This window comes from Prionailurus viverrinus, chromosome C1 (assembly GCF_022837055.1).
Source record: "Prionailurus viverrinus isolate Anna chromosome C1, UM_Priviv_1.0, whole genome shotgun sequence".
Taxonomy (NCBI): Eukaryota; Metazoa; Chordata; class Mammalia; order Carnivora; family Felidae; genus Prionailurus; species Prionailurus viverrinus.
Genome location: NC_062568.1, coordinates 168804706 through 168819929, shown reverse-complemented (window position 1 = coordinate 168819929; position 15224 = coordinate 168804706). Strand labels below are relative to the sequence as shown.

At 47.8% G+C, this 15224-nt stretch overlaps 1 long non-coding RNA gene across 1 annotated transcript in view; it reads right to left on the bottom strand.

Moving 5' to 3' along the window:
- Positions 1-13111, bottom strand: part of LOC125171805 (uncharacterized) — an 80145-nt gene extending 67034 nt beyond the window's left edge. Inside the window, exons 1-2 of the long non-coding RNA XR_007154424.1 lie at positions 12881-13111; positions 12491-12540 (exon numbers count right to left, since the gene is read on the bottom strand). This is a non-coding gene — a long non-coding RNA (uncharacterized LOC125171805). The remainder of the gene's footprint in view (positions 1-12490; positions 12541-12880) is intronic.
- Positions 13112-15224: the final 2113 nt, after the last annotated feature.

Genomic DNA, 15224 nt, shown 5'->3' with positions numbered 1-15224 from the left:
TTATTTATTTCTATATATTTTTATAATGCCAAGACCAGACACAGTCTGGCATAAAGTCTGAAGTCCATATATTTTATTGAATGAGAAAGAAAGAAGGACTCTGCACATACGTCAACATCACTAAGAGAACAAACCAACAGACATGCAAGAATCAAAATCTGGTTAAATGGTCTCCAGCAAACCTTGGTTGGGATTCGGTTAACAGGTTTTCCTGAGAATGCCTGGGTTAAATGTTACATAGGATGCATTAAGTGAGTTTTGCCCTGGCCTACGGAAGCTCCTGAGCACGGCTGCAAATGAACTAATCTGGGTGGGAGGGAGCACCTTTGAGGGGTCACAGAGAAACATCCGTTTGTGTTGAAGCGGCCAAACTGCCTTTCCCTTGCCCCCAGCGCACCAAGGGTGTCTCATAAATGTTAAATAATCATAATGACCACGCTCAAGGGGTGTCCGTGCTCATAAAATCTAGCTTTTATGGATGATTCCGAGTCTCCTGGTGGGTGGTTAGAAATTGAGCAGGCCTCATGGCCAGAGGTCTCCATACAGGCTGCATCTGAGAGACCTATAAGCTTGGGTGGCAGGAAGGGGATCCAATCACAAGCTAGGACGCCCAACCATTGATTGATTGAGGAAGGCCACCCACACTGAGCCTTCTGGAATCCATTGGTGAGTCATGGGCCAAAGGATTATGTCTTCAATATGGGCCATCGGGCCTGATATCGAGGCATTTCCTGCTTACAGCTTAGGGGAGCTATCCTTAATGAGGGTGATGACCTGTGAGTCCAAGAAATAAGCAGCTGAGAGGAAAACCCTGGTCTCCTTTACCCCTCATGGCGGGCGCATGGCTTCCTAAGCCTTTTCTGATGGTATAATCTCCAGCAAACCTCAGTTTACATTCATTCGTTCATTCATTCCATCATCATTCAGCTGTTGTATTCACTCTTTCCACAGACATTAATTAAGTACCTGGGCTAGATGTTAGAAGTACCGAGATAAATAAGACACGGTTCCCACCCTTGTTGGGTCAACTGTAGGAAAATGAGTAAAACACCAATTTTTATGTAATGGGTTAAGTACATATAGCCATAGAGGCACGTACAAAGGGCAGAACAGCAACCTGTACTGCTGTAGAGGATGAACAGAGTTCTACCAGGCAGGTAAAAGGGAAGAAGAGAGGGGGCTAGGTATCCAGGGGGGTTGAGAAGGCATTTTAAACAATTAGATACACAAAGTGAGGGTGACACCAAAATAGGGGTCACGACCAGGACCTCCACCTTGCATAGTTCCAGGAGCTACTACTCACATCAGCATCTATAGTCATATAGTGCACAGTCAACCCCCACACCCGCCCCACCCCTAATCGGGGTTCAGTTCCTGGCTCTGCTTCTAACTAGCTGTATGACGCTCTTGGACAATGCTTTTCCCGTTTCTCAGTCTCTTCAGGTGTGGAATAAAGAAGCTGCACCAGCTAGCTTCCAAATCTCTTCCTCCCTCTAGAGTCCCCTAGGAATCTAGGAGTCTAACCGGAGCTGAAACGACATGGGGTTATTAAAGCTTGTCATTCAGGACCAAATTAGGTATTGTCCTCGGAAATGAAACTTTACTCTTCTCCAAATCTTGATTCACACAAAGGTTGATTAAACACTGATGCACTAAAATGTAAATTAAGGATCACTTAACCTAAGTGGTTCCTTTTTGAAAAGGTGAGACTGAGGCCCAGAGACAACAAATGATTCACTCAGAGGTAAACAGCCAAGTGGATTAGGACCAAGACCAAGGTCAGGACAAAAGTGTTGTGTGTGCCAAGCCAAGTAGTTACCAAGCTGGACCCTGACTCCCTCCAGTGCTTTGTAATGGCAGAGCACCCCATTGACCAAACCTACAGATCTAGGACTGGAGCACAATTCCAACTGATATGCCTTTAAGACCTAAGACTTCCAAACCCATTTCCTCAGAAGTAAATTGAGTCTATGTATATAGTCAAGTTACTTTAGACATGGCCAAAACATTTTAAACACCATCCATCCTGACAGCCAAATGAGAACCCAAGTGTGATCCTAGCTCCTCCCTCTCTCTATTGTCTCTTGCCAGGGGGCACCTGGGTGGCTCAGTCAGTTAAGCGTCCGACTTCGGCTCAGGTCATGATCTCCCATGAGTCCGAGCCCCGCGTCGGACTCCGCGCTGACAGCTCAGAGCCTGGAGCCTGTTTCAGAATCTGTGTCTCCCTCTCTCTGACCCTCCCCCGTTCATGCTCTGTCTCTGTCTCAAAAATAAATAAACATTAAAAAAAAAATTTTTATTGTCTCTTGCCAGATCCTAAATACGTGCCTCTCCCTGTCCCACCGCTGACCTGGTTCAGAGCCAGGCTATCGCGTTAGCTGGCTGACTAGTCTCCCGCCCTCCCATGCATCTTCCTCCATGTAGCTACTAGGACGGTGTTGACTCTCCCCTGCCCTGAGCAAGCTGGGGGCACTCCCACACCTGCCAGGTAAAACCCAACCTCTGCAGCATGGCACGCCACACCTTTTGCGATTCCCCCCACCTGCCTGGCATTGTTGGTCTCTGCCCTCATACTCCTCAAGGGTGCACCGGTATTGCTCATGGGTCTGCAGACATGCCGAGCTCTCTCGGCTCTCTGTGCCTCCTCCTCAGACTGTTTCCTACACCCGGAAGGCTTCCCCCGCCTCAAATCCATCTCCTTGTGCATCCCTCCTATACTAGTCTGCTCGGGGTGCAAAATACCACAGGCTGAGTGGTGCAAACAGCAGAAGTTTATTTCCTCACAGTTCTGAAGGCTAAAATGCATGACCAAGATGCAGACATGCACGCAGATTCAGTTTCTGATGAGAGCTCTCTTGCTGCTTAGGGACAGTCGCCTTCTCTCGTGACCTCGCGTGGTCTTTCCTGTGTGTGTGCATGGGAACAGAGCTTCCTGGTATCTCTGCCTCTTCTTACAAGGACACCAATCCTATTGGACCAGGCACCCACCTTCATAACCTCATTTAACGTAATAACCTCCCTAAAGGTCATACCTGCAAATACAGTCACATTCAGGGTTAGGACTTCAATATATGAACTTAGGGGAGGGGGACAAACTTCAGTCCCTGGCACCTCCATTTAGAGCTCTTATCTCTACGAACTGGGATGATTTATTTTCATATCTGTCTCCTCCACTGGTTTTGAGTTCCTATGGAAAGTTAAAATGGTCTCTGAATCCTATGTCAGTGACGACTGGTCTAGGTTTTGCGAGGTCCTCATTAAGAAAAGGATGAAAAATTAGATATGAAGTGAATTTAGAAAGGGCCCGTACAAGTGACGGACCCTGGAGTTAAGCTTTACGGCTTCGGAGTACATCCGCCTCTGGGCTCATAGTAAGAAGCCTCACTGGGTGCTAGAAAGACCACAGGCTGGGCTGCATTCCAACTTCTCCTTTCTTTTTGGGCAGGAGAGTTCACTGTCTGCACTTCAGTATTTCTGCATACCTGCAGGTGAGGGTATTTTGAAAATGTAATGACATAACCCGAAAAAGATGTTACGTATTTGTTTACGTGCCTACTGTCTGTGTTTCTAACTACAGTGTGTGCTCCACGAAGAAGGGGACCTGCCCTGGTCACTGCTGAATCCCAGTGTTCCATGATGGTGCCCAGAAAGGACGAGATGCTCAAGAAACATGTGTTGATTGAAAGAATGTAGTCCTTGGTAGTACCTGAAAGATTGGTGTCTGGAATCCATCTGTAAGTTTTCCCCATTGAAACTCTTGCTATTATTAATGAATCTGAGTTAAATGAATAAAGAAGAGTCAAAACACACCCACGTTCAGAAGACATAAAAATCACTGTAAGCTAGACTCTGGAGAGCATAATAATTCAAAATTTCTTATGGCCCTAAATGTTTTTAAAGCTAGAATAATAAAATACCTGGAAGGAAGAAGGGAAGGAAAAAAGGGGAGGGAGAGGGGGAGAGAGAGAAGGGGAGAAAGAAAGTAAGGAGGGGGAGAGGGAGACAGACAGAGAGACAGAGAGAGAGAGGCAAAACAAAAGAACACAGAAAACTCTCCAGGCAGTGGGCATAATCGAAATAGGAAAGCCCCGGAAATTTGACATGGTTTCTCTGGGGACTAAACATATTTATTCCTTGTGGAGTGGCCACCTCCGTACTCTCCAGGGAGCAGAGGGTGCTGGTAGGTGCTCTCCAGTGGGCTGCTTAAGGGGAGGCAGGGACCAGCCTCATCGGACAACCTGGAATAGTGCCAAGCTCCAGCCTCTTGCAGCTTGGAGCTGAAAAGCCAATCCTCCAACTTAGCTCTGAACTCTTCACCCCAATCAATTAAGAGAAATCCCATCAAAACCTCCAGATAAGTCTGCTTGGCCTGACCCTGATGATTCGAGAGACTCCGCTGCTCCTGGAAGAATCGGTTTTTAAATGGCTCACCCTGTCGGGTTGAGGAATTCAGGGAGAGGTAGACAATCCCAGCACTGTAGAGCTGAGAGGGACTTAGCACTCACAGAGTGCACATCTCGACAGGGTCACGTAGCTTCCTTAGTGTTGTTGGGAGAAATTTCTTAAAGTGGTCTGGCTTCCTACGCAGCCCATTTAATTCTCACACTTGACCGTGTCAGTAACTCTGACTCGTGGTTCAAGCATAAGAGCGTGGCCTCGGCTTCACAGACCTTGTTTCATTTCTCACTCTGCTTCCTGTGTACTGTGTGAGCTTCACCTTCCTGGGCCCCGATCCCACCCTCCACAGGACAGATATTATCTCACATTCCTGTAGTCAAGATGGAGTCAGATAGCATTTACCTAAAGGCGGGCACTTTCAGGGCCGAATCAGTGGTGATTTCCCACCTTCTCTCTTGCTCCCTCTTCCCTCGACTCCTTTTCTCCCTCTGTTCCCAGCAGGTACTGTGATGAACGCAGAGTGCAGTACGGAGCCCTTGCTCAAAGGAAGCTCACCTCCATGGAGCTTCAAGCTTCCATGTGAAGGTGGGAAGACATGGCTTCTCCAGATCCATGCTCCCCCACAGACTTCTGGGACATCACATCCAGGCCGTGGGCCAAGCTGCAGGAATACGCAGATGTCCATTCCCTATCCTCAAGGAGCTCACAGAAAACTCTAGCTAAAGACAAGGAGGAGAAAAAACCCACAGTAAGCATGAAATTATATAGAGCCCAGAAGTCATGTAGAAGGGAAGGAAATGGCTGCATCAGGGTCCAACGATGACACGATTGGGGGGAAACCCAAGAACAACTGCAAAGTCCTCCTTGTCTGATTAAAAAAATAAACATGCAAAAAAAAAAGAAAAAAGTACAAGGAATTAGAAGCTCACCAGTCAGGGCAAACTATTCCTGGGCACCGCATATTCTGAAGAGAATCTGGTGCGTACCAGCTACTACACTTATTCAGTCCTCTGGATCCTGTGATTATTAAGGCTGGTGGGAAAAAGTACACAATCAAAGGAGACTGAAAGAAAAAGAGAGAAAATGAAAGAAGAGCAGAAAAGAGGAAGGAAGAAAGGAAGGAAACTACCTTTGGTTTCACTTGTGTGTACTAAGTCCCCTACCAGGTCCCTGCACTTATTCCACGCCCTGACTGGAAAGAAAGAAGGGGGTGGGGGAGGAAGAAACCCTTGAGATGGATAATATCTCTCTGTAACTATGAGGAAAGTAAAGCCAGGAGATGAAACGCCTTGCCTAAGGCCACATAACCGTAAGCAGAGAACAGGGATTGAAAGTCAGCTATGCCTGGGGCGCCTGAGTGGCTCAGGTGATTAAGCTCAGGTCGTGACCTCACGGTTTATGGGTTCGAGCCCCACATCAGGCTCTGTGCTGACAGCTCAGAGCCTGGAGCCTGCTTCGATTCTGTGTTTCCCTCTCTCTGCCCCTCCCCTGCTCGTGTTCTTTCTCTCTCTCTCTCTCTCTCTCTCTCTCTCTCTCTCTCAAAAGTGAAAAAACATTTAAAAATAAAAAAGAAAGTCAGCTACACCTGACTCCAAAGCTCATGTTCCTTTCAGGGTATCCTGATCCCTGGGACAGACTCTACCATATTCTTCCCAAATGAAGGCATACATGGAAAGGGGTAGTCATGGGTGTAGGAATATGAGGAACAGAGACATGAGCCCTTCCACGTGCCCAAGGAATCCCACCACCCCTGTGACTGACTTCTCCCTTTGCTATTGAGTTAACCCTGGGCAAACTGCCTAACCTCGGTGCATCCTGGGTTGTCTTACGTGTAAAACAGATCCCTAATATCTTCATCATCTGATAAAGGAGAATGGATTAGCTAAATTCTTTTTTTTAATGTTTATTTATTTTGAAAGAGCACACGAGTTGGGGAGGGGCAGAGAGACAGAAAGAGAGAGTTAATCCCAAGAAGACTCTACACTCAGAGCAGAAGCCTGATTCAGGACTCAAGCTCATGACCCTGGCATCATGACCCGAGCTGAAATCAAGAGTTGGTTAACTCAACTGACTGAGCCACACAGGCACCCCCAGATTAGCTAAACTCTTGAGATCCCTTACAGTCTACTCACATCACAGAATTTCATACCTAGAAAGAACTGTAGAAATTAGCGTTTCTCAAGCTTGAGGAATGGCTAAATCCTATGGCAGCTATCTCCATTTGGCCTCTTTATCCGTTCACGAACGAATTTTTAGTTGGTCACAAGAATGTCCAGCTAAAGAGATTTCTTGGCATCCCTTGAAGGTAGGGGTGACCACTTGACCAAACTATGGGCAGGGAACTATAAAAAGAAGTGATGTGTGCAACTTCTGCCCTTTATTTTTTTTTTTTTTTTTTTTTTTTCAACGTTTATTTATTTTTGGGACAGAGAGAGACAGAGCATGAACGGGGGAGGGGCAGAGAGAGAGGGAGACACAGAATCGGAAACAGGCTCCAGGCTCCGAGCCATCAGCCCAGAGCCCGACGCGGGGCTCGAACTCACGGACCGCGAGATCGTGACCTGGTTGAAGTCGGACGCTTAACCGACTGCGCCACCCAGGCGCCCCATACTGCCCTTTAAAGGAAACAGTAGGCTCTTGCCTTTCCTCCTTTCCTCCTTCCTGTTGGATGGAATACAGACTCAATGGCAGGAACTGGGGCTGCCATCTTGGATCACAAGATGGAAGGCATGTGTGGAGAACTACAGGGCAATATGATGGAAAAAGCTGAGGTCCTGATGCTTGAGAAGCCATCGTTCCCCTTGGGATGCCTATCTAGACTTTATATTTGAGAAAGAAAGAAATTCCTATCTTGTTTATGTCTTCTAACAAATACATCCCATTTAAAGAAAAAAAAAATTCACAGATTCCCCAGTTTGGGAAACACACTGCACAGAAAGTGAAATGGGAGAAATTTTAGATGTTTTCAGGCTGCTGCCACAGTCCTACATATAAATGCCAAGGGAGCGACTGAAATTTCATGTCTATCCATGAGAAAAAGGGGTGAGGGAGGGCCATCAAGATAATCTGGATTATGTTTATATGTAATGGCTAGAGCGTTGGATAATCATTTAATGTATACACAAAATTATAAAATTATCACAGGACTTTTTAATTGCCCTCACCCCTACCTTGAGCCCAGGGACCCGAGAAGCCAGTTTACAGGGAAAATGTTCGATTCGGTTGTTTCAAACTAAATTGCACTATACCTCCAGGGCAATGTCTAGGACTCAAAAGTCCTGAGAGGATGAGTAGGACAAGTTGAAATCTAAAGCTAAAATCAGCAGAACCTCAGGCCACAACCCCATGGCTTTCATCTGGTTTATATATTGGGGTTCCACAGAAGAGTTCAAAGAGCTCTGCTGATCACATGTCACTAAGTGAAACCTTCTTGTTAATAGAGGAGGGACCTAATATCCAGAAAGAGGAAGTGATTTGCCCACAACCACACAATGAGGAAGAAGCCCAGTTCCCAGGCCTAAAAAGCAGCCTTTCACCTGAATCTGACCTACTGAGCAGACCATGCAGCTTCTAAGCTGGGGACATCCCAACAAGGCCTCCTGGAGTCCCTCAGCCCACTCTTACCCCAGAGATGGAGCTTCCCTTTTGTTCATAAGTTTTTTGTTTTTTTTTTAAATTTTTTTTTCAACGTTTATTTATTTTTGGGACAGAGAGAGACAGAGCATGAACGGGGGAGGGGCAGAGAGAGAGGGAGACACAGAATCGGAAACAGGCTCCAGGCTCTGAGCCATCAGCCCAGAGCCCGACGCGGGGCTCGAACTCACGGACCGCAAGATTGTGACCTGGCTGAAGTCGGACGCTTAACCGACTGCGCCACCCAGGCGCCCCGTTCATAAGTTTTAAGTGACTCTCCATCTCCACAGCCAGAAGAGAAAGCAGCTTTGACCACAGCAGGTGCTCCCAGCCTAAGGATGAGCTGGTGAATTCCCATACAGGCCCCAGAAAGTCACAGGTTAGCCAGCCTGCTCAGCTGACCCACAAAGAGATGGTTTCTCTCCTGGGCAGGATGGGCCATGACAACAGATAAGGGAAGGTGTCACATTATGATCATGACCAAAGGTCACTTCTACCCAGAAAGTAGGATCAGGTAGGTGCCTAGTGTCAGGAACAGACCCCCAAATGCCTGGGCACTGGTGTTGGCCACAAAGATTAAGATTAAAAGTGTGTTGGGGCACCTGGGTGGCTCAGTCAGTAAGTGTCCAACTCTAGATTTCAGCTCAGGTCATGATCTCACAGTTCGTGAGTTCGAGCCCCACATGGGGCTCTGCGCTGATAGCACAGAGCCTACTTGGGATTCTCTCCCCCACCCCTCTCTGCCCCTCTCCCACTTGCACATGCTCTCTCCCTCTCTCAAAATAAATAAGTAAATAAATGTTTTTTAAAAAGAGTGTCTAGGGGTGCCTGGGTGGCCCAGTCGGTTGAGCGTCTGACTTCGGCTCAGGTCATGATCTCACGGTTCGTGGGTTCGACCCCTGCATCAGGCTCTGTGCTGACCGCTGGCTCAGAGCCTGGAGCCTGCTTCAGATTCTGTGTCTCCTTCTCTCTCTGTCCCTCCCCCACTCACGCTTTGTCTCGCTCTGTTTCTCAAAAATAAATAAATGTAAAAAATAAAAAAATAAATTAAAAAAAAAAAAAGAGTGTTTACTCATAGGAATGATCCAGAAGTTCCCGGTTCTCAAAGGGCTTTTACACACATTATCTCATTACATACAATCCTAGAGGGAAGGACCCTTATGATACTGTAACAGACACCAGAGGCCCAACAGGATCTCACTAGAACACAAATTCCTCCAGGGCAGGGGACTGTGAAGACTTTGTTCACTACTATTTCCCTCATGTCTACAATACTGAACTTGGAGTGACGCCCACTGATTATCTGCTTCATAAGTGAATAAACGGCTCTGCCAATCTTCCAACCTCGTCTCTTCAAGGCCCCCAGGACACCACGCACTCTCCCTTCTGGTCACAGTGAACCACCTGCAGGTCCCCAAATGAAGGAAGCTCTTTCCCAAGCCTGCAGGTTTTACACATGCTTATTCCTTGGCCTGAAATGGACTCTTCCACCTCTGTCTTCTGCTGGACCTCTATACCTTGGTCTTGACATTCAGGGCTGCAGTGTTCAGATCTGCAAGCTGTTCACAAAGCAGGAGTGACCAGTCCAGGGGGGCGGTGACTGGAGGCACCAAAGGGCTCCGCCTGCCAAGCGGTGCATTCTGATACAGGGATGCCCAGAAAAAAAAAGGGGGTGGGGAGCGGAGGTTGGCACCTTTTTCAAATTTTCATGAAGGTTCTACTACTAGGGTTGTTGTGGTCCTATTGCCATCAGCTCCTCCAGGGGCTCTGTTCCCATACCCCAGGGTAGTTTAGGATCCGCTCACAATGTCTGGCCTTGTCGGTTTCCCCCTCGAGGTTGTGAGTGTCTCCACTATAGGGGCTGTCTTGTTAGGTGTCTCATCCACCAGGACTGTGCCAGGCCCACAGTAGTACAAGAAATGATAGTGAATGACAAGGGAATTGCCTTTTCCACGGTCACAAAGCCAGTGAGCGGCAGGGGGGGCTCGAGCCCGCTCCTGTCCCCCAGACCTCCTGTAATCGAGGGCAGAGCTGCCTTCCACAGTAGAAGCCCTCCTTCTAAATATCCCTTCTTGAAGCCAAGCCTTCAGAGACACTTTAGTTAGCAGTGAAGACAAGCCAGAGTGGCTAAATTAATTTTAATAACTGCATGCACCTCATCCGCTAGGTCAGTGAGGGTCACTCGTGAACAAAAATATTTGGGGGGGAGGGACTTCAGTTTTGCACCCCCAATTCATAACTCTATCTATTGGTCATTCTCCACCCAGATTTAAGAGATTCTAAGTTCCAGCAGGCCCCATGCCTACAGTGCCGGCTATCCTGACCAGGCTTTGCCCCCCTGATTCTCATCCTGCAAACCTAAACCAAAGTTGCTTTACCAAATGGCTTCTCTAAGGGGTCGCAGAGCCAAAAGCATCTCACACTTTGGTTTTCTGGGATGATGTGATCCAGATCCCCCGATGGCATGCTGCACGGGAGAAAGCGAGGAGGAACACAGAAAATCACCACGTTGGCAGCCAGGAGATCCAGGTCCTTGTCTTGTTTGAGCAGTAAATTCATCATGGGAAAAGTGGTATTTGACCCCTTCTGGAGCCAGAAGTGGAGCTATTTTACCTGCTGAGGCCAAAATCCCCAAGGGCAGTGTCAGAAAGATGGGAGTCAGGAGAAGGAGGGCTGTGATCAATTCTCTATAAGGCGGGGTTACGCTAGATGGAGCAGAGAGAACCCAGGACCGGTCTCCAGGGCCGGTTCCACCACTTTTTCACTCTGCGACCTCGGGCACCGGACATCTCTGGGCCTCAGGTCTTCATCTGAATGTGGGGGTGAGACACATTTCTACTGTGAAAGGTTTTTTGGTTTTTGTTTCATCATGCCTTTCTTTCCTTATCTACTTTCCTTATCATGACAGATAACAGAGTAGTCAAGAGCCTGGGCTCTGGGCTGAGATTTGCACTGTGATCTTGGGTAAGTTCCTTCTGTCTCAATTTTCTCCTCTGTAAAATACTTGTAAAAATACTATATTTTGTCCAATACCTCATGGAGTTGTTACGAGGACTAAAAGAAACGCAAGTGTATAAAGTAACTTATTTAGTATGTGCTAAACAAGTGAACCACTCTTACAGAAGTCGGACCCTCAGTTATTAAGAAATCCAGAGAACACCTTAAAGGATAGAGAACCTGTGTTCCAGGCCATTTTGTCTTTCCTGTTCTGTGATCTCATCCTCTCTGGGCCTCTATTTATTTCCTCAGTAAAATAAAAGGGTGGGGGCTCCTTAAGAATCTTCTAGTCAGTCCATCCTGTGGGTACCGATACATGCCCCTTGGAACCTGTCTCAGCCATGGAACTCCCTACTCGTCTTCAGTGGCCAGGTTACATTTAACTTCGTCTGGGAATGCTTCCCTGTATCACACAGAAACAAGCCAACACACAAAAATGACCACTGGAATCTTCCCTTGCCTTGAGCATTCACCAGATACGAACTGTTTCCCTAATCATCAGTTTCCCTCCTCTCCCCACCCTTGCAAAGCCCTTACCCCTGGAGGGCATGTCCCAGGTGGAGTATTACAAATGCCCAGGCTATTAAGGCAGATCTGGGCGAAGCCGAATTCTAGATGACACTGGGTACGTCACTTCAACCCTCTAAGCCTCGACTGCCTTATCTTAAAAAAGGCAGACTAGTATCTACATCATAGGGGTGTGAGGATTCCACGCAGGGACAGCCAGGAGCTGGAGCACAAGTCACTAGAAAGGGCTGGAAGTCGCCTTTTTCTCCAGAAACGTCCCAGGCTGTGGCAGAAAGCACGAAACACAGGGCTGGAGGACGGCACACTGTGCTTTGTGCAGCTTGGAGATCCAAATCGTCCTGCCGCCTCCCCCACGGATAAACCACCGCCACAAAGAGTTAACGTTCAACCAACCACCCTACTGACCCCATTCTTTTCAAAACCAGACCTGGCTGGAAGCCCTGAGCTGCTCCCATTGGGCCCGTGCCTGCCCCGCCCTCCAGCGTCCCACCCGAGGCGGGGGCTGGGGAAAAGCACGCCAAACAAAACCCTGCTGCTGTGATCGGGGTCACCCCAAAGACGCTCCCAGGAAAGCGCGCCGCTGCCGCAGAATTCCGCACCCGCAGTCTAAACTGTGGGCCTGGGGATGAAAAGCAGGGAACTGGGTCCCAGCCGGCCTCACTCCCACCCCGGGACACCCGGGCGGGAGGCAGGGCTCCGGCGCCCACGACGCCCAGAAAGGCGCGCGACGAGCTCACCGCGGGGTCTCGGCGCCCGGCAGCCGGGGCAGGCCCCGCCCCCGCACTCAGGCCTCCAATCAGCGCCTCCTTCCGCCTCCAGCCGCCCGAGTGCAGTGCCGGGGGGGCGGCCGGCGCGCGGGAAAGCGGGCGGAGACCCACCACCGGGCGCGGGCCTCGCGGCCGGCGGAAAAGGCGCTAGGAAAAGCGCAACTCACCTTCTCCCGAAAGGCGGAGAGTAGTCCTCACGGGAAAATGACCGCAGAGGCTATTGCAAAAAGGGAAAAAAAAAAAAAAAAAAAAAAGAATTTGGACAGTCACAAAGGCATATATATATATATATATATATATATATATCTATATATATATATCTATATATATATATGAATATTTTGAAAAGAAAAATCCATACCTCACCCCCACGGCTTTAACAATCCATCGCTCCCATCACCCATACCTATGTCCTCCCTCCGCTCCCTCCGCAGCTCCAAGGCTAGCCTCCATCACCTTTACTCGGCCTCAACTCCTGTGCCCCATCCCCCACACCCGTCCCGGGCCGCACCTGGCAACCCCCAAGCTGGTTAAAGCCCACCCCCGGCCGCCCTCACCTGCGTCCCGCCCCGGGAACGCAGCACGCGAGCAAGCTGCCTTGCTGCCTGGTGTCGATAAATTCCTGCGAGGAACTTCAGGATTTCCCGAGTGGATTCTTCCCCGCTCCTCTAAAGGACATTGCACATCTACTCTCTTATCAGCCCAGCACCTTCGCTCTCCTCACAGCGGCTCGTTTGGCCGGGATGTTACTGCGGAGGTAGGTGCAATCGGGCCAAAAAGGACACTTTTCACCTAGTTCCCCCACCCCCTCGTCTAAGGCAGCCAGACTTATGCCCGCCCCTGCGCCTGGGGGTCTGCGGGGTCGCCCCGGCCCTTTTCTTAGGCCTTGCTTTCGCCGGTACTCTGTGCGCATGCCCTTCCCTTCTCCCCACCCCCCCCCCCCACCCCAACCATCATTTGCCCCTTGCTTCCAAATCATTGCCCTCGGCTCTCGAGTTTTCTCCTATCTTCAAAAACAAAAGCAAACCAAAGCAGAGCCAAAAACCAAAAATCTCTCTTGGTGCCCTAATTTCCTCCGGCTACCTACCCGTTTGCCCCCTTTAACAGAGCAACTCATCAAGAACCCTTAATGCCAGGGGTCGTCAAACTTGTTTGGTTCACCTGCGCCCGAAAGAATATAGACGAATCATGTACTCCAAAGCCGATTTTTAAGTTAACGTCTAAAATTGTTCATGTTAAGTTTAAATAGTTGCAAACATGATAATTTATGGCAATTTGTAAATATTGGAATTATAAAGGCACTTACTATTTTAAGTGGATCCAAGTGAATTTAAATATAGCACTCTGTTGCTTGCAAGAATGAAAGATTTAAAGAATCAGAAATTTTGCATAGTTCCTTTTATTCCTTGAACTCTTATTTTTATCCTATTTACCTCCCTTCCAGAATCTTAGCCTACTGCAGATTATTCGATTGAAAATCTTTTATTCACCTTCATACCATATATCTAACAAAACATGGATATAAATGGAAATATAAAATATTCCGCTTCCCGTGTCCCTGTGGTTCAAAGTATCAGAAAATTCCATCTGGGGGTGCCTGGGGGGCTCAGTCCGTCAAGAGACTGACTTGGGCTCAGGTCAGGATCATTGGGCCCTGTGCTGACAGCTCAGAGCCTGGAGCCTGCTTCAGGTTCTGTCTCCCTCTCTCTCTGCCCCTTCCCTGCTCACGGGCTCTCTCTCTCTCTATCTCTCTCTCTCGCTCAAAAATAAATAAACATTAAAACATTTAAAAAGAAAATTCCATCTGAATTATAATAATTATCAGTAGTACACAATTGACCAAAACAACAAATATACTATGGATTTTTAAAAATAATTCTGAAACGTATAAAGTAAAATTTTATTGGAAATGAATCTCATAATGAGATCTATGAGGATTTTCTCAGTTCATATATCCATTGGCATATATTTATTGCTAGAATGGCACAAGGTTAAGCATCAAATCTGTTCCTATTTTTCATATTTACAGATGTCAGCACTGAGAAACCTTATTCTCAAAAATAAGTATGTGGGGAAAGAGTTTGTTGTAAGAATGTGACTCAATTCTTTGAATTCCTTCTAAGGCACGTTCCAAAACCACATCACGAACTACCATCAAAAATTGTTTTCAAAACTGTATCATTGGATAACAATAAATCAGGGGCTCAGTTTAGGGTATTGTGAGGTGCCCATTAGATATTTGGGCAGAGACGTCAAGGGAATGCATTCTCTGCTATGGAGAAAACTGTGGTCTCCAGGCAGCATCAGGATGTGAAGTGACTACAGAGGCCGACCCTGACCCTCCCTGACCCTGACAGCCAGTGGAATGGGAAGAGCACTGAACTGGAGTCAAAAACTTGGATCCTGGGGTGCCCCGGTGGCTCAGTTGGTTGAGCAACTTCAGCTCAGGTTGTGATCTCACAGTTTGTGAGTTCGAGCCTGGCACTGGGCTCTTTGCTGTCAGTGCGGAGCCTGCTTGGGATCCTCTGTCTCCCTCTCTCACTGCCCCTACCCCATTTATGCTCTCTCGCGCGCTCTCTCTCAAAATAAATAAACATAAGAAAAAATAATAAAATAAAAAAACTTGGGTTCTACTCATGGGACCTAGTCTCTGCTGACAGTGTGAGCTTGCCCAAGTTACACAACCTCTCTGAGCCTTAGCTTTCCCTTTCCCCTTTCATGGGGTGCACAAAATCTGGGGCAGAAGGAGCTCTCACTGGGAACACAGACTTTTCTGAGTTCTTTAACTTCTCAGGAGACCAGAATAACACAGATCCAGATACGGCTGCATCACCAGCCACACAATGAGTTTTTATTTTATTTTTTTAACTTTTAAATATAGTAAGATAGGCATAGTATAAA